General features: G+C 45.0%; 1 long non-coding RNA gene across 1 annotated transcript in view; it reads right to left on the bottom strand.

The window, feature by feature from the left end:
- The window catches only part of LOC142814005 (uncharacterized), a 40,271-nt gene extending 16,829 nt beyond the window's left edge, over positions 1-23,442 (bottom strand). The window contains exon 1 of the long non-coding RNA XR_012894769.1: positions 23,359-23,442. This is a non-coding gene — a long non-coding RNA (uncharacterized LOC142814005). The remainder of the gene's footprint in view (positions 1-23,358) is intronic.
- Between the last annotated feature and the right edge of the window lie 268 nt (positions 23,443-23,710).

Raw genomic sequence — 23,710 nt, 5'->3', positions numbered from 1 at the left:
CGAACAATTCTTTAAAAAAAGAACGATGAAACTGTATGCTGGGCTTTTCAAGGCCTCGTATGTAATTTCCAGCCCCATAGAGGCGCGAACATTTTTATTTTCGTCTCTTCCCATTCTTGCACTGCCGCATCGCCATGCTCAGCTGTCGATAAGAAAAAATGAATTGCTCATTTTTAACGACGCCTTGCGCAAGCTTGTCAAAGCACACACCACACGATACACCTAAACAGCCGAGATCAGACTCTAAAAGTTGTTTTCCAATTTTGTTTTTCCTTGACGTTATGCCAGCATATCGTCCCAAAAGTTACTCGCGAACTGCCTCAAGGGCTTTCGGTTTGAAAAGCTTATACGTCGCTATAAAAGGAGGCAAACTTGCAAAAAAACGAGAGAATATGCTGCCACGAGGTTTTTTAGTCGATACGGCAGGACTCGAAGATAAATAGCGCAATATTGCGCGGGAAAAGGCGATTCCCAAAAAAGGCACAAATCAAAAAGAGGGAGAAAAAGTGAAGGGGGGCAAAGAAATCTCGGCTCGCACCGTCAAACCGGAACCAGAACACGTCGCGGACTTGCCACGGGCGTATCTGAACAAGAACAAAGCGGCGCCCCAGCTCGCATGCTCACGTCGCGAGGAACTTACATCCCGCTGTCAGAAAAAAGAGGGAAGCACGCCGCGAGCGGCCAACCCTTTTCCTCCCTTCGAAACCCTTCTTCCCCATTTTCCGCCCCTGGGCACGCGTGGCGCGGCGACCGCTGTATTGACTACCGCCCGCGAACGACGAAACCCGCTCTCGTTGCCTGCGCGTAACGAAGGGCCATTGTCTACCCACGCCTTTCATTTTTCAGGGCGCGTCGCGACGCCTGGAACACGGGAGCGCTTATCAGGTTTTTAACTCGGCGTCGCCGTTATATGTACGTGCTATACCGCCACCCACCACCCACTTCGAAGCCCGAGCACGCGCACTGGGTGTCTCTCTCCACTCCGCTTGTTTCTCAATAACATTGCCTCGAGCACCAAGTGAAATTTATTTTCGCTTCGCCTCCCCCCCCCCCCCCCACCCAAGTTAAGCTTCTTCTGTTTTCGTTTTCCGGTTTATCAAGGTTGAACGGGTTGTGAAGCGGGGCCACTGCTATGAACGTGAGGCCGCAACTTCGACACCGAACGATCTATAGGCTGTATGGTGAGATTTATGCTTTTATTTTTCGCGTCGAGTTCCGTTTGCGTTCATCTTCATGCTTGGGTTTCCTTCCTTGCTTCCTTCTTTCTCTGTTTGTTTCGTTGTTGTCAACTTCCCGCACAAATCACCATAGGGCATGTGCACCATATGAAAGAAGCTGCCCGGCGCAAAATTCTGTTGTTCTTGTGTTTTCATTTGTTTTTTTTTAATAAATGGTTCATACCCACCCTGAGGAATTGGCCTGGAAAACGTATGGTATGATATAGAAAAACCTTATTTATGTCTATCGTGGTGTGAATTAGCAGCGTATTTTTTCTATTAGCGTTACAACAATTACGAATTGATTAAAATACATATATTGTAAGAAAAAAAACCACAAAGAGTGAGTGTGAAAGGAAGGCGAGACAAAAATTGAAATTGTGAGATTTTGAGATGACCAGACAGCTGAGTTTTCTTCACCAAGCCATTCAGAATTTATCTGTTAGGACACTTATGAATGTTACACAATAATATTTACTAGAGTGGGGATTCACAGTGGGATACGTTTGGCTATAGCCTCGTCTTCCTTCGTCATTCGTTCTTGCAGCTGCCGCTGCGATGCGGGACAAGACGTTAAAGAAAGTTTGCTGCCAGCAACGCGGCGCGTGTCAGGATCATTTGTAGTCTATGTGTCTGGATCATTTACGGCAGGCTAGGAAATTAGAAGGCGAAATAGTCACACGAGAAAGGCGTTAATTATGTAAAGTGACGTGATACTGCAGGCGAGAAGCGCGCGGAATAAATGCGAGACACTGAAAACATCAGACTTCAGCTAAATTTTTACTACACACGAAAAAAAAAACGTGTCTTTCCATGTATTCTCAAGGAGGAGCCACAAGGTCGAAGGCATAACAACTGGTAATGAGCAGGGCAGTACTTATCAATGGCAGCTAAACCATGCGTGAACAGCAGTCACGTGAAATCTCGCACGCCTCATGACTGCCAAACAGATTACAACAACAGAAAACAAAGGAATCTCTGCACACTAAGTCGCATGGTTACGTAATCGCTAAAGCTTCCCAATGCTACATTCTCGGAGTTTAAAACGTAACATTGAAGGCGGTTCAGGGGAAGGTTGGCATAAATTATGCTCCAACCGAAGGGCAACATTGGCGCAGAAGCATCTCCATACAGACGCCACGGGCATAGAAGAGCAGAAGTGATTGACAGTTAAATAGGGCTAGACGGGGACTTGGCGCTCCGGGGCTGCCAATCATACGAGAAGGGCGTGTAGTTGTGCATGGAAGGTGCGGTGTCACCTAGTAGGCAGCGACGGGGAGGCAGAAAGTAATCGTCGTTGTCGTTCATCTGCGGTTTACGTCTCCATTCGACGTCATCGAAATTTGGGTTACGTGGGTCTCGTGTGTATACCGCCGTTATATAGCATGACTTCTATATAGGCTGTATTTAAAGCACTCACAGCAGATATAGCTAAGCCGAAATCGCCCACCGTATGTATTATGAAAATTCTGACGAAGCCGAACGGGGAGTCATCTTGGCAAAGGCGGTATAGCAGTCAGAAAGACGCTACGAGCTACCTTAATGCCTGAACAAGATGGTGGCTGGGCAAATGTCACAGAAAACTCGGCGAGGAGGTTGCGTACTAACAGAGAGCCATAGTGAGGCTTACGTGCTTCAACACAATTAGTCTACAAACAACGCTATCGCTTATATATATATATATATATATATATATATATATATATATATATATATATATATATATATATATATATATATATATATATATATATCAAGTAACATCTGAACATGACATTACGCTGTATATAAGTACTTTTATATGCGATTTGCACCTCTGCAATCATTGGAGGTGATCTCGGTGCGTGCAAAGTGTTTTTTGTTCATTGTTTCGTCAGAACCCCACTCAGAACTCCTATATATATATATATATATATATATATATATATATATATATATATATATATATATATATATATATATATATATATATATATATATATATATATATATATATATAGATATATATATATATATATATATATATATATATATATATATATATCTGCGTAGACGTAGACTTGTAGACCTGAGGTGATGTGCCACATCGACCAGGCATAATCTGACCCATTTAGGGTAACATGGGCTCCAAGCCCCATGCATATTACCCTAAATACGCTGTTAGTTTTAACTATCAGAGTATAGGCTACCTCCAATGGCGGGAATAATTGAGGCACCCGCTCGGAAAACAGTCGAATACTCGGCAGCGTTATGTTCGTGCGAACGGTTTTCATAGAATTCGCTATGCCCAATCACGGAGAGCGAGAGAACTTCGTGCATGGTGTGATAGTCAAGATAATATTTGCATGACCGTTATTACATGTAAAGTATGTGCAAGATTGCGGCTTTATACGTTCAGTTGAGGTTCGTTATTACGCTGTCTTCCAGTACTTCCAAGCATTCGTACATTTCTAAAACTGCAAGTCGATTCGTCTCTGCGTTCACGGAGAGCCATTGTGTATCATCGCATTTATAACGCGATATAATGTTGAAAGGTGAAAAAGTCGTTTGAAGCCAGAAGAACTCATTTGAAGGCAAATCCACATATTCTCTTCGAATCGATGCTATGACATAATAATTGCAGTGCTTGCATGCAACCTCTCAAAAACGCTATCTGTTTCGTGCTTACATTTCTAGTCCCTCACCCCCTTCGCCCAAGAGCAGAATAGTAAGCCGGATGTGTGTTCTTGTTTATACTCTTGGCTTTCTTTCTCTTTCCCATTTATACTCGCGAACGCCAGACACTTCTTCATCATTTTATGTTGGAAATTTTATGGTTGACGGGGCATGCGAGACCAACCACGCATAGTAATATCAGGGTACAGGTAAATGACACCCCATCTATTCAGTAGAGCGTGTTCTTCAATGTGAGTTGCATGCTTTTATTTCGCAATCGGACTAAACGGACCTGGCTTGAACTCGCAGAGACATCATAAGGCCGCCTATCCGTTTCGTAAGCACACGTACCAGCCAATCGTGATGTTCTACACATTATTAGAGATAAAATCCGGCCAATGTCGATTAGCTGTTACAATGTAAAGATTTCAGATTTACCTGTTGCAATGCGAACATTTCGGATCCGACCTCAGGGCCCCTGATTGAAGACAAAGCAGTTTAAACATAAGCAGCCATAAGTATGCCCGCCAGTCGTGAAGGTGAACAAAACGCAAGCGAAGGTGGCTGTTCAATGAGGATTGGCTCGTGGGAAGTCAAAACATTTATTAATCTATAGTCTTCGCACACGTAAAAGATCATATGATTAGTATGAGTTCAACAAAGAGCTTGCCCTGTGTGGCCTTCGGCCTTAAACAGTTGTAAAATTGCTCAGAGCTGTTCAGTACTATAGGGTCACATGTATTACTTTCCATAGAGATCATCGGCCAATTCACGGCACGGTTAGATGAAAACAAGAGGTCGAATTAACAGTTTTTTCTTTCGTCCGTATAAGTACTGTCTTTCACTGGCCCATCGCATTATGTAATGATATGCCCGCTATTTTAATTGGCTAGGTCCTCTCCCAGAACGCGCCTCAAGTGCAAGAATTAATACGGTAAAGTGTCCCCAGTGTTGACAGAGGTGGAGCGGGATTTAAACTGTTAGTTACGGCTGGGCTTACATCAAGTGTGACACCCAAGGGACGGCCTTCAGCTCTCCCATAGAAGAGTACCGAGTACTCTCAATTGTTAACCACTTTTTCTAAACACAGACTTTTAAATCGTATTAGGATACGATACAAGATACCCAGGCAAAAAGTGTTGGAGATACAGGTACAAGATGTTGCTACGAAAATTGTATCCGATATGATACTTGCCAATTGTATCTTACGATAATTCGATACATTCGCAAAATTGTTGTTATAGACCCCAACAATCTAGTAGCGAACGCGTATGCAAAAAAAAAAAACGGCTTGATAATTATTTAAACGTGCCCAATTTCATTTGGATGAAATGTTGGCTGGTATTTAAAAAAATTCTGCCCATTGCAAATTAGTTTACTTACGAAGAAGTTATTCGGGTTTGATTTAGCTGCTCAACAGGATAGCTTTTTGGACACTTAGCTGACAGGGATTCTGCTTGTCATTTCTCAAATTGATGAGAGTCGCTGCTGAGCTTGACTACCAGCCAGCGGATTGCCATTCAATCACACGAGCTTCAATAAGGAGCCCTCGCACAATGACGCAAATACCAGTGTGCAGTTTCAGCTTTTCCATAAAAGACCGTTTTGCAATGCCAAATCACTGGTGTGTACAGCAGCAACAATGTGTACAGCAGCAACAATGGGTGCAGCAGCAAAAACGCTGGCAGCAACATTTTTGTGGCACATTGTGTTTACAGGCCTAATGTTGAGCGCATAAAGCTGCCACTACACCTTTCTTATTTTTCTTATCTGCCATCGTAAACCGTTAGTTATCTTTACACTTGCTAACGTGCAATTCACTTCAGCGAGATGACATCTGCACCTCGGCAACACCTCGGTTCGGTCCGGATCCCGTGAGCTGCTACTGGTTTTCTTCGAAGAGGAACGCCGCAGACCTATACTGCAGTGTATTGCCACGTGGAGGTGACTGTGAAGAAAGCGGCAGTCGCTCTGGAGAAATGAAACTCACTAATGAGCTAACATCTGCCCAGAAAACATAGTAATTCAAAGTATATGTAAATCGCGCTGTACTCTATGATGGCGGCAATACCTGTCATCGGCCTTCAGTAATCTGATCATCGATAGAAATCGTCTTGTATTTAAGCAGCAGTGATTGCACCTGCCAGTGTTATCGCCGATGCATCCGTGGAGGCTTACAAAAAAGGGTTCAGCTCCGATTGAGGACGACGCAGCGAGCGAAAATGATCAGTTTAAGTGACGAGAAGAAAGCAGAGTGGGTCCGGGAACAAACCGGGGTGAAGGATATAATAGCTAAAATCAAGAAGAAGAAATGGACATGGGCTAGGCACGTAGCACGTCGGCAGGATAACCGCTGGTCATTAAGGGTAACCGACTGGATTCCCAGAGAAGGCAAACGCACGAAGGGGAGACAGGAAGTCAGGTGGGCCGATGAGATTAAATAGTACGCAGGTATAACGTGGCGGCAGAAAACACAAGAGCGGCTTGATTGGGAGGAAGGAGGAAGGAAGCAACAAAAAGGGAGAAGGCAGGGAGGTTAACCAGAAAGACATCCGGTTGGCTACCCTACACTGGTGGATTAGGGAAGGGGACGAGAAAGAGGGAAGAGAGGGAAAAAATGGGGTGGGGGAGAGACTGACAGTAATTTCACTGCAGCGTGTAGAACTCTACCGCATGTCAGAGGCGTTCGCACAAGCCTGTCTTTCTCAGAAAACACAGCAGGGCTTTCACTGCCTTGTGGGCTGTCGAGGCATGTGTACGTTGCTGCACTGAAAGAGGCCGATCATCCTGCACTGAAAGAGGCCTGCACTGAAAGAGGCCGATCATCCAGTCACCGCATTGCGTTGGCAAGTACTTGTCTATCTGAGGCAAATCGAGGACAATGGCACAGCAGGTGTTCGATATTTTCGTCGATGCCGCAAACATCACACGCCGCACTGTCAGTAATTCCGATTAACGTGGTATAAGCTGAAAGCTTGATTGTGAGATTATGGGAGAGGCCTATGTCCTGCAGCGCGCGTGGTCAAGCTGATGATAATGATGATAATAATAAAAGGCGACAATGAATACGCTGCAAATGTTTTTCAAATCCCTTTTCTAAGCTCTATAAGCTAACTAACAATTACTCTCGATGTTATGATGCCAATTCGAAGGGTAATTTGACCAAGCAGCAAGCAGAATGTTTGGTACTGTATACACTAAACGCGCGGCCACACAATGACATATGATTCCCAAATAACCTAGCAGAAGAGTAAACTCAACTGAATATAATTGTGTAAGTATTAGTAAAAATAAAGCAGACAATTAAAGGCATTCAAATATAACAAAGAGCTCATTTTGGTTGCAATTTAAAAAAGGCATATTGGAAAAAAAGTTCAGAGCACAGGGTGATGCACGGAATGCAAAAGGACAATCGGGAAAGTACTTGTGCTAACAATCATATTATGATTTCAAGAGCTCTTTGAATAGAAACAGGAAGAATAAAGTGGCACGGTACGCCAAAATATACAACAATGTATAAGCGCTTGTTCTACTAGATACAGAATCGGCACCGGTGTTGCTATAGGTCCACGCTGGAGAGTGAAATCAGAAATTGTGTGGCCATCGCTGCACGGATTGCGGTACGTGGCACTTACAAGTACATAAGAGTAAGTATCATAGTTCTGACGCAAGTAAACAAAGTAATAATTCGAGAAAACAAAAGACACGTCGGCAAGCACGCAAACGTTGGTTCTGACGAGACTGCGCGAGCTCTGTCATGAGGCTCCACCAAAAGACACGTGGACACATCATAGTCTGCGCTCACTGGTGTAGCCGAGTGGAAAGATGAAATTGTGTCACTGACCTTAGCTTATTCAGGTGGCTTAATGACATCAGTGCCAGTCTGAGAAAAGGAGTTCAGTCAGCGATTAACGTTCCGCATGCGATCGCAGTATCCTGTTTCTTAAGACGCCCGATACATTATCGAATGTAACAAAAAATACAGATACATGTACTATTTTGTGAAGCGTATCGCGAAACAAACGCAGGATACCCAAAGAGTATCTAGGATTGTGTCTCAGATACATGTATACTATAGCTTCGATACTGCCCAGCCCTGCTGTCAACAGTGCAACGAATGATTCTAAAAATACATGCTTCGTCATGACGACAGCTGCCTGTGTTGTACACATTAAGGTTGCTTGGCCTAGCTGATAATTCGCGTCTTGTGCAATCAGGAATCTAATTTCACCACTACCGGCTTGGTTATGCAAAAAGAAATACAAGCTTCATATGAAGTATATAGAGCGTCCTACAAAAATATTTGTACATTTTAAAGCGACCGGAAAAGCACATTGCGAGGATAGCTATGATCCTATTTTCATTAAGCCGGGCCCACAGTCCTCAAAAGAAACAGGCAGCGAAAAATGAAAACCTGACGTAGTAATATCGTTGCCAATTTAGCCATCGCAACCATATACAACTCTTGGTGAACTCCACTACCCTTTTAAACTGTTAAGCTTGGTTTAGCCCAATTATATTCGATCATAATTGGAAAATCGGCATACTATAGTGGCCTTTAGCAAGACGCACGGTTGATATCTGTCACCTTCATTCCGAGCCGCAATACTGTAACAACGTATACTGTCGTGTTCGAGAGGGCTCTGACACTGAACGAATGCACTGGTGCAGCAAAAGGCACAACAGTAACACAGCTGCGAATACTCGTGTTTATAACACGAATTTCTCTGCGTTGCTTCGCCTCTCTTATAGGTCGCCAGACCTTAATTGACATTTATATGCTCGCTATTTCGATTGGTGAGCGCTTACTATTACGAATATAGCTCGTTGAAGATGTCAGTTGATACGTTAACCTACCTTCAGAAAGATATGCACAGCCAAAGCCGTGGTATACAGGTAAGGTACATGCCACGAATGTGAACCGTACTATATTGCTAGGAATAGTATCCTCGAAAAGACACGGCCCAGAAAGAGAGGAGATAAAGGGGTTGTCCTGTCTCCTTCTACGAAACGTGTGGTTTTTTCGCTTACTTCTCGCGATCATGAATCACCTAATATCCTACACCCAAAATCCTCAGAAGTACATCGTACCGAAGACTCGCCGACGTCCAGGAAAGGGTCCTTCGATTGCCGCAAGGCGATCGCAGTAACAAACAAACAAACAAACAAGATGCGCGCGAAAGGACATCAACTGGAGAAGAAAAGCATCCTGCTACAGAGAGACCAGCGGCGCCACGGCGGAATGTCGATTCCAGGAGAGAACGTGCCGCCACAGCGGAAAAGAATCCCGTCCGCGATGCTACCGACACACTGCCACGCGTACACGCCACCACGAACGCTGCTTCCCCTGTAATTGTGCGCCTTTGCCGCCGCAGCACGTTGCATCCATCACGAATGGCCGCCGCCACCGTATACAGTCGTCGGGGACCACACGGCAGATGCACGCCATTGCGGCCGCAGGGCACCGGTGTCCACCTCCTCACGGCCTTGGCGGCACTTCTCTGCGATGGGCCCTAATTGTCGACGGGGCTCCGAGAAGCTCGGCGCAGTCAGGATCGTGGCGTGCGTTTTGTGCGCGTACACGCGCCCGAAGCAGCGAGCATGGTTCGTCTTACCTTGGGCTGCGTGCATTGCCGTAGGCCGTGTTCTCTCCACTGGCCTTTCCTTCCTTCTTTCGCTCCTAATGGGCATCGAGCGCGCACCTGCACTCGGCTTCTTGAGCCTTCGGTGGCTCAGATAGCGCGAAGAGCCAGTACCTTGCCACGCTAACAAGGACGAACTAGTAGTTGCTTCAAATGAGACCGGTTGTCTTGCAGCAGTGCTACAACCGCCAAAAGATTGTGAGCAGAGATGAAGAGAGGGTGAGTGAGTGAGCATATGTGTGTGTGTGTGTGTGTGTGTGTGTGTGTGTGTGTGTGTGTGCGTGCGTGCGTGCGTGCGTGCGTGCGTGCGGGGTTCCAATCTATTCATCACCTGCTGCACTTGTTCAGAATATTTGTGTGTGTGTGTGTGTGTGTGTTTGTCTGTGTGTGTGTGTGTGTGTGTGTGTGTGTGCGTGCGTGCGTGCGTGCGTGCGTGCGTGCGTGCGGGGTTCCAATCTATTCATCACCTGCTGCACTTGTTCAGAATATTTGTGTGTGTGTGTGTGTTTGTCTGTGTGTGTGTGTCTGTGCGTGTGTGTGTGTGTGTGTGTGTGTGTGTGTGTGTGTGTGTGCGTGCGTGCGTGCGTGCGGGGTTCCAATCTATTCATCACCTGCTGCACTTGTTCAGAATATTTGTGTGTGTGTGTGTGTGTGTTTGTCTGTGTGTGTGTGTGTGTGTGTGTGCGTGTGTGTGTGTGTGTGTGTGCGTGCGTGCGTGCATGCGCGCGCACGGGGTCAATCTATTCATCACCTCCTGCACTTGTTCAGGATATTTACATAGGCGCAGCCGCGAAAATCTGCGACAGAGCTACATAGGCTTCGACTTTTCGGTGCGATAAATGTGCGGCTTATATTTCGCTAAGCTTCGCCCAATCATCACCCACAGTATGGAGTCCTATATAATGAAGCCATATCGTTGAGAGAACCAAGACGTAATACGAGTAACTGGAGATTACAACATTACCTTGATGTTATTGAGGTGCAAATCTGCAATCTTTTTTCTTTAAAGGGACACTGAAACACTTTTTTCAAGTAATCATGGAATGAATTCACTGAAAGAGCTTATTGCCTCACAAATTCAACGCCGCAATGTTTTGAGAATACATCCAGTGTTAGTGGAGTTAAAGATTTGTCGCATGATGCTGCGATTGCATTCTCACTTCTCTTGTCCCGACGCAAACGCTGGAAGCTTAGCCGGGAGGGATGGCAGGGGCAAAAAAAAAAAAATACGTCACGCACGCCTCGTGACCTTGAGCTCTTTTTTTCCTTTCTTTTTCTTCCAGTGCGCGGCTTTTTCAGTGTGAACACGCGCTCAAGCGTGGACAAGTCGCGGCTTCCCGCGGCGATCTCTATAACGACCAAGCGCACCATGTTCAAATAAGCCAATGCCTGATAGATGCGCTTTCTACGAGTGATTTTTAAGCGTCCTTGTCATTTGTCGAGAAAAGAGAAAGTAATTTATAGCTGACTCGGATAATTACTTGTGAATTCCAGGCCGCTTGCTGCACTATAATACTAGGCTCGCGCGTTGTCGGGAGCTCCGACAATCGATCGGCAGCGTCTTCAGACCATGCTCAAAAAGTGTTGCAGGGCCCCTTTAAGAACTGAGCCCGTGTCACAAAAACTGCATTTGCTATACTTGTTCGCAAGAAAATCTTTAAACCAATCCTGATCTTTCACATTATTGGCGAAGCCACCTGCCAATGGCGAAGACAACTCTTAAAGGACGTGTTTTCTTGATTATGCGGCCCTCTAATTCTCATTTGCAGTTTTGCTCACTGATACACTAAATGCGTTTAGTTCAAAAAACTTCGAAACATGTCAAGTAACGTGCTGCCTTTATGTATATATCAGTCGGTGGTTTTCTGTTATCACAAATTTACCAAACCAACTGTTCTGCAGTGATAGATGTGCTATTCACGAAGCGAGCCTCACGCCATATCGGAAAACAAAAGCAAGCCTCCCATGGGAGAGAACCGTGCTTAGATGACAGGCGAAATACGTATGTCAGACCATGGCCTCCGAGATTGCGGGCGCGCGGCGGGTTTGCCATCTCGAAGGCCATGATCAGACGAAAAGCTATATGCCCACATCTGAGTCTCTTGGTTAAATATACGGTGTAGCTACGTGAATGCCGCTGTTACGCAATCCAAAATAAAACTGAACTTTTGACAAACCACTCATCACCTTTATTGTTTTACACGTCTTGATGTTGAGAAAAACTTTTTGTGCCATTTTTTGAAACATCCGTTTAATTCTCTTCTATGTCATTCAATCTCATTACGTCGCTATCGTCGGCAAGACAGCCTATGTTTCCCGGAGAATGAGAAGGAAGGCGTATCAGTATGAATTTCCGTTCCGAATTCCTCACAACATTTGCAATTACAGCGTTGTGATTTCAGACGTGCCCATAGAAAGTACTCAGCAGCTAACACTTCCCAGCAGTATACTGCTGGGAAGTGTTAGCTGCTGAGTACTCGAGATATATCCATGGTATACCATGGATATATCTCGAGCAACAGCTTGAAAAAAAAAAAAAGATAGTGTTTCAACGAGGGCCCATATTCACAAAAACGTCATTATGCAAGGACTGCCCACAGAGGTCCGCCAGTCATTATGCTACACACGTACTTTGTTTATCGAAGGCGTACGAAAGAACAGTGTTAAGAGATCGGTATGAAATGCGATGAGTGCAAATATGGCCGCTGAAACCGCCGCGGTTGCTCTCTCGTTTCCTGTTACAGCCAACGAATATGACGTCGCGCGATGAGCACTAGTGTACCCTTTAGCATAACAACTTTCCTAACAAGTGTGATTCCACTGTTGCATCTGCCCCCCCCCCCCCCCTTCACTTTCAATCCTCATTCCATTTAGTACGTCGAGCACAATTACACACAAAATGGATACTTTTCGTGTCAGTGTCCAGTCAAATACGATCTTGCACCACACCTCACATAGAAGCATCAAGTGGCGCATCTTCAATGTTGCTTTTTTCTTATTTCTAAAGGAGAGCAAGCTGCATTCAGGTAACTTTTATTGCAAGCGCCTAGAAGATAAATGGTGTATTTGGCCAGGACCGAATTTCCTAAACTGAACCTACTTAAGAAGTAGTACAATTAGCAGAACAATTCCTGAACTTTAATCAGGGTGGCACCCCGAATGTTGTTTCCTCCGTATGCGTCTGCTTTTTTTTTTCTTCCATCCTTGCTACACTTAGTTCGGTCGAACACACACTACATATGAAATTCGTATTTTACCTGTACGTATTCAACCAAGTTTACGTCGTAATCTCGCCTATCTGTCTCATACATATACAAAATCACCACGCGGTGCACGTTACCATACAGCAAGATCCTAGACCACACGACTTCTTTCACCCCAACCCCCCACCCCTCCTATTTTGGAACCGCAAGAAGACGCCATCCTGCACTTCGTCAGCACTTCGTATAATCCCTCCATCGTAGACGAAGAGACAGCCCCAGCGGGCGGCTACGGTAGAGGCACAGAGCGAGGGAGGGGGATGCGACTCACGCGCCATCTGGTGCGTCACCCCGGCGCGGTCGTGAGGGCTACGCCCATCACGGCCCCGAGTGGCACACTAGGCTGCGGAGAGTGCCTGCCCCACGGCGACGCAGGCCCTGGACAGGCGGCGGCAGTTGGTCGCCAGGCGTGGTTCTCGGGCTACGCTCTGTCGGCACGACGATAATCCTCCTCCCCCTCGACGGCAGCGGACGAACACGGTTTGTCAGAGGAATCAAAAACGGGGAAAAAAGAACAGGAAAACCTGCTCCGCCACCACCACGGAGACATTATGTAAGGCGAGAGCGAAAACACCGCCGCATCGACAGCGCACGAAATGCGAGAAAAGAAAAACCGCCCACCTTGTGTCTTCTTATCTGTTCCTCACTCGGCGTTCTTTTTTCCTCCTTCGTGCGTGCGTCTTGATGTAAGCGGACGTACATGCCTCAATAGGACTATAGACGACCACGTGGTTGTCCGAAGGAACGTTTGTGAACCTGATAATAGAACTGCAGTCGTTGCGCGATCGTTTTCCAGAGACGCTCTCCTGACCTCCTCCACTTTGTGTTGCACTCAGAGAACAATATATAAAGTACCAATTTCGTAGATATTGCCCTAACCTCTATGCAGTTATCGCTAAGCTTTTGTCCCATAACTGTTCAAGGTATCCTAACTAAATTATGCGATGTTAGTAGACTACGCTCATCTAATAACCAAAACACGACTTCACAGGAGCCTCTACAAATTGCGCAAATAAAGCGCGAGAATGGAGGCGACATAGGCCTTAGTCTGCCGTTTTGACTATAACTAGTAAACTAGTAAAGATGCCATATATTGTTAAAACGTATAGATGGGCGTATCTCGTGTTTCCTTGGGGTACTACTACTAGTACTACTACTACTACTACTACTACTACTACTACTACTACTACTACTACTACTACTACTAATAATAATAATAATAATAATAATAATAATAATAATAATAATAATAATAATAATAATAATAATAACTTCCATCCTTAATAAAAAAAACTCCGAAGACTGAACCTGTAGCTGGTTTCGAGAGGTTTTATTTTCTTTATTTTTTCGAAACTAGGCTAGCATTACAAATGAGCGACAGAGAAAAATAATGGTCTAATACCCAGCGTACTTAAATGATCCCTCCCGCCATGATCCTACTTTGACAGCAACATTTTCGCATAACGCAGTCTTCCGCCTTGTTTGCTAACTTGTTTAACTTGTACAAACACCCTCTCCGCCCAGCTTGGAAATGATAAGGCTAGCGAGCGGCTTCAGAGTGCTGTTGTTGACGATGACAACGTACTTTTTGTGTGACATATGCCCACAGAGCTGACAGGACCCTTCACCCGGGCAAAAGTTGCTGTAACAAAATCGAAACTCGAATCTGTTTCGCCAGAAAAAACTGCCCCCTCCCCCCTCCCCCCCACCACCCACCACGATTTTCTCCCATGGAAATTATTCGTCTCCCTTCAGACAACCCACAAAATGCAACGTTATGGGTTTTCTACAGTTTTAAACTGGCTGAGAATTCTTTATCACTTTTCCATGGCAAACTTGTGAACAATGCTCGAATAAACTAAAAACAGGTATTCTGTTTCTCAAGAGACAGGACATAGTACCCTCAAAACACATTTCATCTACCGAGGGAAATCAGTACGCTAAAAGGAAAAAAAAAACATTTTCACCGTAAATAACACATGTTGACGTTGGCTCCGACAAACAATATCGCCAGAAGCTGTCGTTCCCTGACATTTGCTGCCCTGTACGGCAGCTAAAAATAGCGGAGCCCAGACAACGTTGCCATGCACTTGTCAGCATTCGTCAGGGCAGGCTGATTTCAAATACTAGGACACCTGCTTTAGAGGTACGATACTAGTTACCCACTATACTTCTATTCTGCAAAAAATATACACGGTTCTCAACGCAGATTGCACATTATAATTTGTGAAATCATAGCGGCGTTAATCTTGCATTTTTTATTAATTACGAATAAGCATGTATACAAGCAAATTGATGTGTAGACATCGTTTATATGCCGAATGTAAAATCGGCGCCTGCGTGTAACGGTGAAAACTGTTACCTGCGAAAATGACTACACTCAGGACATGAAGGCACAGAAGCTTTTTATGGATAAAAACAACTTCTACACAATTACGGTAATTCTACACCATAAATTACCAATTACTGGTGGGGGTATTTTTGCCTACCACAAAGCGCTTATTTTCCTCCCCACTAATATATTGCAGAAAAGATAGGCGTGCTTTTACTGGCAGCATATTTCAATTTTTCACAATCTGATTACAAAGACAACTAACGACATCTTTTTGATTGCGTGACAACCCGCAGAGGATTATGTGAGTGATCATAAAATATTCAAGATAAATCTTCACTGGTTAGCCAAGAGAAGACGCCTCTAAATGCAAGCATCAAGCAGAACTAAGGGTAACCACGTGTACTTCACATCCTAATTAAAGTGATCCAACACTGCCTGTAAATAGTGCTTAGCGTGTAATTTCACTGTTGTTCTACCAGCAAACTAGATCGAAGGCTCTGCCAGTGAACAGAGCCTGAATACTTACAAAAAAATTCTACGCTAATTATATTTGTAAGCGAATAGTTAAGCCGATCCTGTGGCTGGAAATACTGCTAGAGAAGTTGGACGCACCGTCGCAAAAAGCATGCCCAGAAGGAAAGTTTTGAGAATTCAGCCTGAGAAGTACTGCTCGTTCCCTCAGCCACGTGTGAATTTCAGCGTGAGCCTCGTTCTACAATCGGGACGCCTTGCATGCTTTCCAGTGTCCGTGGCATTGGTTGAAGTGCTCATCATATATCTATGCTTGTTATGGCTATATAGGCAAAACAGCAACTGAGAGGTATAGAAGCGAGGAAGTCGTATTCCACTGCTCGTATTCGCAAAGAAGCTTTATGCTAAAGATGTTCCTATGAGAATACATGCCAGCCAATCGCAATGTTAGACATACCCCTATATCGAACTTGGTCGGCCAATGGAAAAGAGCATTTTGATGGGGTCCAAATGGTAGAGGTCTATGCGCTGTGCGAAGTAATTGCGCATTAATGAACACGAGATTGTCAAAATTTCGAGAGCCAATCACTACGGCGTCTCTCGTGAAGATATCGTGTTATTTGGATGTTGAACCCCAGGTATTATTATTATTATTAAGACGCTGACAAAAGAAAAAGTTTAACTGGGTGCTAGTGGAAAAAAAATTTTTAGCGACATGCTTCATCTGGAGTCGTGTTTTCTATCACGATTTTGCTTAGCCTGGTATTACGATCGAAGCTATAGCATACGAGAACCGTTTATTGAATATTCATACCAAAATACGCAATTAACAGATGTGTCTGGACCCTTGCATGGTTGGGGGCGTTTATTTCCAGCCAATCAGATGCTCACAAAGTAGCATCTATTTAATGTAGTTTGAACGATCATATTGAGGAGACTATTTACTGAGTGATGTATGCTCACTGAAATGGTAGAGCCTCAGTTTTTAAACGAATATTTTTACGAGTTGGCATGAATACACCGAGAAAGTACATTCAGTATTCCTGCATTGTTACTGATGACCTAGCCAAGCAACGAGCTGCCTTAACGACATGTCCATGGCGTACGCAAGTCGTTCATTTTGATAATTAATTCATTCGGTTGTGGAGCTTACTGCGCCGATAGAAGCCCCGCCTTCAAAGTGCAACTGCAACCATATCAGTGGATTACGCGATGTTATAGCAACACTCGCCGTTTCCATCAATACTCAGTGTCCCTTTTGGTTTGCGTCTTCGTCGGTCTCGCGCTGTACACAAAAATGCTATTTGGCGTGTCATACAAAAAGCTGATGTTAGCAATGTTCCCCAAGCTATTCATTAAAATAAATTAGGCACTGAATAAGTCTTACCACACCTACACAACTAATGTTTGGCACAGATAATTTAAAAACAACTACATTAAATTACGGCCGAGCATTTGAAGCCAGACGAACAAAATCTGTTGCTATCAACATGCTTTAAGTCACTTGCAAATTTTAGGCCGACCATGCGCCAGCGTACGTGGGAATTACCACTGAAAATCGGAATTGAGAATACTTTATATGAAACTTCCCAATTCATTCCTTCGAAACGCTGTGCGTGTGTCGTCAATTTATGCGATTGTGTAAGAAAGTCGTAGCCGCTTTAAAAGTAGCACTGCTACAAGGTGTGTTTCGAGTGTTTATCGTAACCATCGCCACCACAGCCAAGCAAGCCAAGCAAATATAGTAGAGACATTTCGTCCCGACGCTCGTTTGTGCACCTCTTTCTACTTTTTCCATTTACTCAACAGGGACGTTAAGCAGAAAGAGGGAGTCAGGCTCGATCAGCGTCTTAGCTAAAAGCTCGTTTAATATTTCATGCCGATGCCACGGTTGTTAGCGAATGCACTCCTTTCCCGAAGTAACGGCTACTGGGACCTCGCCTCTTTCGCTTTTCATTCCGCAAAAACCAAGAGTGCCCCTGTTAACGCAGTCGACGTCGACACAAACCTAGGACGACGCGTCAGTGTACCGTCCGTTCGCAAAACAAAATGTTTTAATGCGAAAAAAACAAACAAACAGAGAGATAGAAAGATGAAGGCAACGCGTACCCCACAATGCGGGCTAATTAGAATATATGACCAACTTTTTTGACGGCGCCCCTTGGAACACTTTTGCTTTGTGTCCCACGTGGACCGAAACTATAGCTTTGTATTTTGCTATTGCATTAAGCACCACGAATAAAAACACTGCCACGCCATTCTAGCTCACGCCATCGTTGCTAAGCGTAACGTCATTACAAGGTTTTCTTATGCATGTGACGGGCCATGTTTACAGTTTAACCTGCATGATTCTCTCCTCACATAAGCACGCAAGCTTTTATCTGTTCCCTTTTCTGTTCATTCAAGGCTTTCTGGTTTGGTTTGTCCGTATATGTTACCTTTTATAGCTTATACTTCAATGCGTGGGCCGCCACACAGTATAATATACTGAATGAAGCCAAGCTTTCAAAGGCCGATTTCCCGCATCGACAGCAGCTCCCCCCTCCCCCACACACACTCCTCGCTGGTGCCGCCCCCTAGGCCGGCGCGAGCGACGCACACGGGCATTCTAATGGCAAAAACTTGTTTGGCGCTGCCCAGGTTTTGAATAATTAAACCTGTTTAATTATAAGCTAGGCGGATGGCAGAGACTAGCGTGGCAATGTACGCGTGCCCTTTTGCAGGTGAAAAACCTCTCTCAGGGGTACTTGCAGCGACTCCAGGGTCCAGACTTCCCGGCCTCAAACCCCAGGTGTGAAGATCAGAACTGACGCCTACCTTTTTATTTTCCCCCTCTTTTTCCCTTTCTTTGTTTCGCCACGCTAAGTATGCCTGTTCGAGCTCGTAGCTGTTCTTTTTTTTTTTTTGTCCGCGCTCTTGGACGCGTTGAACAAATGCAGCGTGTTCAGCTTCCGTAACAAGTTTACGCCCGACACAGCGTTTTTCGCTCGCGACCCCCGCTCGGCAGGCCCAGCGTTTTTCTTTTGCAGAGCGAGAAGATTCACGCGACCGAAGCGAGAGAAAGAGGTTTGCCCTATGAATAACAATTAGCGATCGCAGCGGCATGGCGCAGCTACGTAAAGCTGCGCTGACTTGACAACTCGCGTAATGAACGTGGATGCGTCCATCTTCATTCGCCCCTGTTCATCGTTTTCGTTTCGATGCATTTATCCCTTGAAAAGTCGTTAGGCTTAGAAGAGTTTCGTTTAATCAGGTGGGGAACGCGGAAGGTCATTCGCGGTTACTTTCTTCCAGACAAATACGTGTTTTAAGGATATCGTTCAAGAGAGACTATAAATTACGCAGCACCGCGACAGTGGGCTCTTAAGCTGCACGAGTAGCGGTGAAATCCATTCTCCTACAGTTTGGTGTTTCCTTGTATTTTTAGCAAAGTGCTTAGATATACAATTATATTGGTGAACACATGAAAACGGCGTACCAAAGATATTTTGCCCCTGAGAGCTACGTTCACTTTGCACCAATAAGCAAATTTAGGTCAGTTGTCTCACTGTACAAAGCCCTTCGAGCAATGTATAGGCTATTCGTAAAGATGACGTTTATTGACAAGACGCCGTTTCGCTTGTTTGTTTCTAAATATGCAGTAACTCTTCTAAATATATCAACAAATATTGCAACTGCACACAAGAAGTACAGTGTCACTATTCATTTGACACCATAATACGAATTCATGGCGCTAATTAATGATGGCAGGAAACGAAATCTTACATACCTCCAATTTATTCAATAAATAGTTGCGAAAATCCTTTTCGGGGCTCTATACAGCCAGCATTAGCAGGCAACTTTGAACGCCTTACATACTCATTTTCGTTTACATAATCTCCGCAGAAAATTTGGTCATTAACTCTTCTATATATACTTGATTTCTTCTACTATAATCCAGATGGTTTGACTACAGAAAATACGGAGACAACAAAACCAGAACCACTAACGACTATATATTTGTAAATCGGGCCACCCAATCCTCGTGAACGTTACAAACTGTGCAAATCAAAACCACTGAGGATACGCAAACCAGCGCACGTCGTTGACCGAATTCGGTAAATTACTTGCGAGGATCTGCGCTAATGCACAAATTGTAGTCCTGTTTGTTTAAGGAAAACTACCCGACACTCCGTGACTGCGTGGAAATTTGCAAGCAATCTATCCAATGTGCTTGCGCTTACCGATACTAAAACATGGGACAATCACAGCAACGACAAAAACAGAAAGAACACAGATCGCCCGAACTATGTCTATAGGCTAAGCAATATGTAGGAACAAAGAGCAAGCCAGAACATACTATAAATCGTTAACAACTTTTTCTGGACACACAGAACAACCTGAAAAAAGGGGGCAGAAATAGGATCACAGGAAAACGTCGTTTAATTCGAGGCGATCCACGGCAGCTTGTATCTACAAGGCAGGGTTAAAAAAAAAACTAATTGCTACATAGTAAAGCGAAGAAATACAATTAAAGAGGTACGGTGGAGGGGATAATCCTCGATCGTGTTTAAGTTGTCCTCTCTCCTTTGGACGAGCACATTAGCATGCCTCCACCCACGCTTAAACTGGCCGACTTCAAGATACACACATACTTCATCGAAGCCAGTCCCAACGCAGACGCCCGCTCACAGGTAAGCTTATTGAACCGTGAGCAAACACCCATCACGTATCGAACGAGATTAACGTGGATTTCATCGAAAGGCAGGGCATCCAGTGGGCGCGCTGGAGGAAATCCTTTCCCAAAGAACTACGCTTACACAAAGAAACGCGAACTAAACAAGCACTGGCTCCCAGGTATGGACGCTCGAGGCAAGCCCTAGCGGCCACTTAATTCCTCATTTTTATTTTATTTTTCTTGCTTTCTTGGGAGAGTTCTCTGGCCGGGCTATCTATCTCTTACGGGTTGCGCAAATGAAGGCGCCGCTAAAGCCCGACTTAGTGGGTGCTATGAACGAAATAGCAGAGAAGTAAAGGACTTAAGTGGGTATATATATATACACACAAAGAAAAGAGAAGCGAACACGTCATTGGCGCCTCGTGCTCCTGGGGATACAGGGGGAAAGAAGAAGGACGTACACGTTAGTCTTCGCAAACGAGTCTTTTCGGGTCGCCGGCGCGGCTTGAGGAGCACTTAGAGGGATCAAATGTAGTGAATCACGTTGTCGTGAAAAATAACACTCCGACGCTAAACGCCGCCTTCGACCCGGCTGGCTGCGCCCCCTTGCGGGGCCGTTTCGAAGCGCGTACAGAGCATGGCAGTGCTCTCACGTGACTCAATAAGTGAAAAAAAAAAAAAAAGGAAATGCGCCTATTGCGAAGATTATTGTGAGTGATCGAAAAAAAAAAAAGCTTGCACGAGAGGCACCTGGATGGATAAAGATTGCCGGTATCACTTGCGTTTTCTACTTGTGTTGGTGTTGAGGAGGGAAAACGTAGCACAAGGAAGAAAAATCATGATAAAGCGGTCACATACGAAGAAAATTCACGTGCATTAGCAGTCCAGATACATTATGGCACCACCCATACTTCTTGTTACATAATACATTCGCGTGGTATAGTAAATTTTAGTAAATGTCTCACAATTTCCGAATTGATTTTTTTAGTTGTGTTTTTGGGTGTGCGCATGTTTCCAATTTGCAGTGTTGGGACGCAAGTTCCCAAATACTGCAGCGCATTGTTACGAAGTCCGTGATTCCCATAATTCCACTGCAGTTACTGCACTATGTGATATGCAGTATTCTCGCCTTACTGACCTTCCTTTATTTTTAGATACACGCGCGTGTGTGTATGTACGCCTGCTTCTTCTCTCCAATCTTTTTTTTTTATCTTTCTTCCGCGTTCCCCCAGTGTAGGGTAGCAAACCAGGTGTTTCAGTTTGAGTCAACTTTCCAGCCATTCCTTCACTTCTCTCCTTCTCTCTACCATGAACAGTTAAGCCTACGACCCCTTTACATTATATACGTGCAATTTACCCCAACTGTGCACGAACCCAGTTATGAAAAAAATTACTTGTTTTGTTCTTTGTTTTTGAACTTAATGCGAAAGAATATCTCACATTGTTGTGGTATTCCCAGTTACAGTGTATTCAGCTATAGCTTCTGGCTAAAAAAACTCCGACACAATTTCGTATTAAGAGGGCGATGGCCCCTGATGGCATTAAATCTTTTGACGTGATTTAAATCGTATTTGAATATAGTGGCTGCAAATTATTGCATTATTTGCCTGATCCATAGGCAGGAATTGCCTTTTCAAGTTCAGTTCTGACGTTAGAGATTTCGACATCATATCCTAATCCAGCGCTAGCTAAGCAAGTATTTCATGTTATGAGAAATACCTAACATGTTCATTTAACGATGGTTATTAGCCGAATATACTTCTATAAAGATGAGGTGGGCATAATTTTTCTTTTATACCTTACACAAGAATCTAGCTTTTCTTAATTACAAGGACAACAAGGAGGATTTACTTACATACTCTGCTGGTACAAAAATAATAGGCTCATGGTCTTGTTAGCCCATCAAAAAGAATGTATACCGCCTTCAGACACATTACCAGTGCCTGAAATAGTTTTATAGAACTCTCTCAAGAGCCGTGTAAACATCACCATTGACGAGGCGAAAATGCCGGGGCATGGCAGGTCACCGCAGCAGATCAATAAAGGGAGCGACAGAAGTTTAATCAACACCACGTCTCTGGATTTCTGTTAGCTTGGATGATCACCTGGTTACGTCAGATACACGTATTTTCTTCAATCATCAAGATAAAATACTTCATATTTTTAATTATGAAGTTCACAGCATTTTTGCTGAAAATTTGCAGGACGTCCGTTTGCTTCTGTGGGGCGAAATTAATTTTAAGCTTTAGCAGCTCCATGCACAACAGACGAATTGCGACGTAAATGCGGAAGAAAACTAGATGTAAACTGGCTTTGTCTAATGTGCACTTACCAATAAATCTCGGAAACCCGTGCACAAATCCACTACATTATTCTGGGCGCGTCTAATAAGGTTTGTTTGCTTCAGCAGCTTACTTTGAAAGCTTAATGTATCAACGCATTAAAAGATACACAACTTCACACACGTGCGAAAATTTTCTCTACACAACAAAAACAATTGCAATTCAATCCGGTTAAATTCCACCGTCACCGCGATCTAAATCTGCGTACAGCAATAATTACATCTTTTACTGCAAAACTAAGGAAATAAGTCGGAACTTTTGATACGCAAAAGCCGCGGAAGCGTTTAGCGCTCAACCACTCCGACAAAGCGGTCCCCTTGATCGCGTCCGCGCACTCAATAATAAAGACGGCCAAAAGAAGACGTAATAATGGCCCCATCTGACACGCTCAGTCATCCCAGAGCAGGTGGAAGTGGGGGTGGAGATGTCGGCAGCGCCGTGTCTTCTTGACGTTCTCGACGGCTACGGAGAAAAAAACAAAACAACGCCGACGGGCGGCCGTCAAAGAAGCCAACGGCCAAGGCGTGCGAAGCGCGCGTGCGTGCGCGTGGCGCGCTCGATCAAAAAAGCACCGCATCCCCAGTCGCTTGGCTCCCTCTTGTGTCCCGCTAAGCCTAAATCTCGCAGACGCACTAGCAGACGCGCCGCTCGGCCCGCGCGCGCTGCCGACTCGGCGATGCGGTCGACGTCTCGGTGAGCCCCGGGCCAACTCGGGTCATCTCGTCCTGCCGCCGCTCTCGACGGAGCCACCCGAGCACACTTTTACGATCTCAACTTACCGGACTACGTGACGCCGTCACCACCGTCCGAGGTGCCGGAGCCCGCGCGGAACCCGAGGTGCTGCCGACCATCCGCCATGTTGGGCCGTCCTTGCGTGCTTCCCCCGCCGCCAGCGAGTCGGAGGCAGCCTGCGCGCTTTTCCTCCCTCTCTTTCTTTCGAGCGCACCTCCGCCTCCTCTCTTTTCGTTTCTCTCTTTCTCGCTCTCTCCGCGGGCTCTTTCCCACCTCCTCTCAGGGCGAGCCCCCGGTTCCCGCTCCAAAGATGGCGGAGTTAGGGGAATTTTATGGGCCTACCGCCGCGAGAGGGGCTCCTTCTCATAAGATTCGCTGCGATGGTCGTTCAGCCGTTGG

Source organism: Rhipicephalus microplus, chromosome 4, assembly GCF_043290135.1.
Source record: "Rhipicephalus microplus isolate Deutch F79 chromosome 4, USDA_Rmic, whole genome shotgun sequence".
In the NCBI taxonomy this organism is placed as follows: Eukaryota; Metazoa; Arthropoda; class Arachnida; order Ixodida; family Ixodidae; genus Rhipicephalus; species Rhipicephalus microplus.
This window is presented reverse-complemented; position numbering and strand designations above follow the sequence as displayed.